We start from the raw sequence: 4,451 nt of genomic DNA on the forward strand, positions 1-4,451 counted from the left end.
TCGAAGGCTCAAGCTCGATGCCATGATTGAGGCTATGATCGAAGACCCAACCTCGATACCCTGATCGAGGCCATGACCGAGGTCCAGGCTCGAGCCTGTGATCGAAGCTGCGATCGAGGCCCAGTTCGTGGACCAGTTCCGAAGGCTGCTGGGCAGTTTTATAAAAAGAGGGCATTTGTCCCATTTGCCGTTTTTGACGAACTTGAGCTTGAGCAGAGACGACTTTTGGCATATTTTCAAGGGAAAAATATTGGGATAAGTGATTCTAACTCGGATTTGGTCTACATATACAAGTATATCATTATTTTCACAATTTAATTAGTGTTTTGAGATTGAAATTTGGAAAAGTTTAGAAATCTCATAGAAACGAAATTTTGAGATTTCAGTATCGATTCGGAGTCGTATTTGAGTGAAACTGGTATGGTTAGACTCGTAATTGAATGGGTTGTCGGATTTCATAACTTTCGCCGGATTCCGAGATGTGGGCCCCGCGGGCAAATTTTTAATTAATTTCGAAATCGTTTCTTAAAAATGTAGTATTTTCTTATAGAATTGATTCCTATAATATTTAGTGATTGTATCGAATTATTTTGGCTAGATTTGAGCCAGACGGAGTTGGATAATCGTGAAAAAGGCCTTATAGTGGATTAAATTAGAGCAAGACGAGGTAAGTCTCTTGTCTAATCGTGTGAGGGGGAAATTACCTCATAGGTGATTAAAATTAAATAATTGTTGCTAATTGTGGGGGGCTACGTACGCACGCGGTGACGAGAGTCCGTGCGTAGCTACTATTAATGCTAAAGTCCGGGTAGTTTAGGACTCAAAGCATGCCTTATTTGTGGAAATTGTATTCTTTGATTTATTTATATTAATTGATATCTATATGAATATATTGTGAATTGTTAGATAAATATATTAAAGGATGAAAATCTCATAGGCTTGATTGTTTGTTTAAATCAATTAATTGTTAAAAGAAATTGTTCTCTTCCCGAATTTACCTTATAATAAATATACTCTCCTTCCGGAGGCACATAAAAAAATGTCCTCCTTTCTTGTGGAGCGGGCCGAATGCCTCGGCAGGATAGATGCATCTATGGATCACGCCGCACGTCCCTCAGCAGTATACACGACACTCTGGATCGGGTCGTACATCCTCGGCAGAAATTGTGCTTAATAATAATAATTACACGATACTTTAATAATTTATTTCAGCTTGTGAAGCTAATTAATAAATTAAAAAATCCTTGAAATTTAATGAATTATTATTCTTGCTTGTTTTGGAATTAATTGTTACTCCTGTAAATGAGATTTAATTGATAAATTAGAATTTATTTGAATTGAAGAAATTTAATTAATATATTGAGAATTGTTACATTTGAAGAAATTTGATTATTTCCGTTGATTAAATAAATTATTGTAAATTCTGTAAATCATGCTGATTTAAATATCCTAATTTTATTTCAATTATTATTGACCTATAGTGAGTGTCAAAGTTGGCCATCTCGTCTCTACCACTTCGAGATTAGGCTTGATACTTACTGGGTACACGTTGTTTACGTACTCATACTACACTTGCTGCACTTTTTGTGTAGGATCTGAGACAGGTACTAGTGGAGGACCTATCATCACATACCCACGTCATCCCGAGGCATAGTGGTGAGCTACCTTTCTGAGCCGTTCTGCAGCTACCAGTGTCTCTTCTGATATTTATATTCTATCTATTTCATTTCAGACAGTATTTGGAGTTTTGTATAATCTACTAGATGCTCATGCACTTGTGACACCGGGTCTTGGCATACACATTGGTAGAAATTGGAATTTTATTATTTTCTTGGAATAAAAGTTTAACCAATGTATGTTTGACTTATTAGTTGGCTTGCCTAGCTGTAGTGTTGGGCGCCATCACGACCTATAGGTGAAATTGGGTCGTGACATTTAATGTATAGTAATTGCTTATCTCTTTATACTTTTGATGAATTCAAAATTATAATTTAGTAAAATAATATTACATTATTTAAATTTTTAATAAACTAAAAAATTTGAAAACTAATCAAATAATTATTACAATAGAAATAAATGTACGAAAAGAGGGGGATTTTATGATATTTATATTTCAAATTAATTAAAAAATAAAAGATAAATAAATAACACTCAAGAAAATTATCAATAGTACTAAGTACTTGCTAATTCAATAATAAAAATAAAAAGGATCAAACAATTTATTTGATTACTATATGATGTGTATCCTTTAATTTTGTATAGATTGTATTATATTTCTGCACACTATATTAAATAATAAAATACAACTAATATTTATTAAGTTAATATGATATATTAGATCATAATTTTATAAGATTAATATTCTGTCAAATTATTCGCGCATCATGCGGGTTCTTATACTAATTTATTTATAATAAATAAGATATCAACCTTTGCTATAGGAGGTAAAATTTCCGTTAAAAAATCCCTAATTTTGTAAGCAGCTATACTGTGATATTTTCCATATTTTCTTTTAAATTTGGCCCATATTTTAAGAAGGCCCAATTGTTGGAAAGCAAAGTAGCCTAATGTCAATGCCCTGTGGGATGTGGTATCTCGATGATTTTGACTTTACTCAAATATCGATTTTACTGTTGAAGTAGAGATAAATCGAAGTGTTGCGAAAGACACGAATAAATAATACAACGGGATGTATTAATTATTAGCACGTACAAGTACAACCAGGGGCGGCTCTAAGGTTTTGGGCAGTGAAACCATTGCCTTATGGCCCCAAATTTATTTTAAATTATTATTATTATTATTGTTACTATTATATATTATATAATTTATATAAATAATTAGAATAAAGAAAAGTGTTACAATATATTTTTTGTTACTTGATTGAGGTTATTTTATACAATAAATTTATAAATTATGATAATTTTCTTCCCTCATTAATTAGTATATTTGACAAGAATGAGTTGCTCCAGTGGTGAGCACCCTCCACTTCCAACCAAGAGGTTGTGAGTTAGAGTCACCCCAAGAGCAAGGTGGGGAGTTTTTGGAGGGAGGGAGCTGAGGGTCTATCGAAAAATAACCTCTCTACTCCAGGGGTCTCACCAGACCCCACTAGTGAAATTATACTGGGTTGTTGTTGTTGTTGTTGTTGTTGCTGCTTCACTCTTCAATTTTATCTTTTATATATAGGAATTAAATTATATATATTGACAACATAATAAATTTCTTTTATAATGTTCTCTGAAACAACATGAACACAAAAGCATTCATCCACCAATTTTCTTTTAGTGTAATTCGACATATTATATTAGGTTATTTATAATTTATTTTAGATATTCACCCATAAGTGCTACTTAATAGAATGAACTACAATCACTATTTAAATTGATAAGACGGAGTAAATATTTTTTACACCGTCAATACTCAAAACTTAAGTTATTACGTTATGTACGTGTATTTTATTTTATTCTTGTTTGTGATGATAGCCGAATCAAAATTTTCACTTTGAGTTCTAGACCTCAATATTCAATAGTTCACCGCTTTATTTTTTGTGCTCATTTTCCTAAATTATTTTTTGAAATTCACCTTTTGTCTTAAATGATTTATTTGTTATTTAAAAAGCAAATTTTGTTGTTAGTGTAAATATTTTATAAAATAAATGTAAGGGCCTCCGAAAATGGTTTCGCCTTAGACCCCGAGATCTGTTGAGCCGCCCTTGCGTACAACCATCAAACTACAGATTCCATTTTGATATGACAGAATATAAATTATATTAAAACAATGAATTAATCTAGTTCCATTTTTGTTTTCCTTGTGGTTTTTCTATATTTTAAGATTAAAGTAGTTTGAGAATTGAATGTTCATTACATGAGCATTTTTCTGAGGGACAAGAAATTACTGGAAAAAAGAGAACAAGAAAAATCAAACCAGAGGGCTAAAGAGAATTATCCCTAGAAAGATATTGTACTTTGTATCTGCTGTTTTGATTTTTTCTTTTTCTTTCTTTAGTTTGAAATTGCATCAGAGGAATTATGGTTTTTTGCTTTTGCTTTTCCCCTTTCTCTGGGTTATGTCTTTTCTTTCTTTTTCTTTTTCTTTTTCACCAGTCTTTTCATATTTGAGCAGGTAAAAGTATAAGCAAACATGTCTATGATCCTGGAGTGGAGCTGACATTCCCTAATAATATGCTTTAGAATCCAATGCAGTCTCCAATACACTGAAAAGTCAAAATTTCATAGAAACAAGCCGAAATTAAAAGGGAAAACTATGCAATACGTCAAACATATACACTATATCATATTCATGAAATAATAGATTAATTATTTTTGAAATAAAATAAGAGAGTAACAAGCTCTCGTAGCTTAGTTGGTTAGAGCGTCCGCTTAGTTAGCAAAGGTATTGTGTTTGACTCTCAACAAGAGCATTTTTTTCCCTTTATTTTTGTATTTTGTCTT

The sequence above is a fragment of the Nicotiana tabacum genome, chromosome 13, assembly GCF_000715075.1.
Source record: "Nicotiana tabacum cultivar K326 chromosome 13, ASM71507v2, whole genome shotgun sequence".
Classification (NCBI taxonomy): Eukaryota; Viridiplantae; Streptophyta; class Magnoliopsida; order Solanales; family Solanaceae; genus Nicotiana; species Nicotiana tabacum.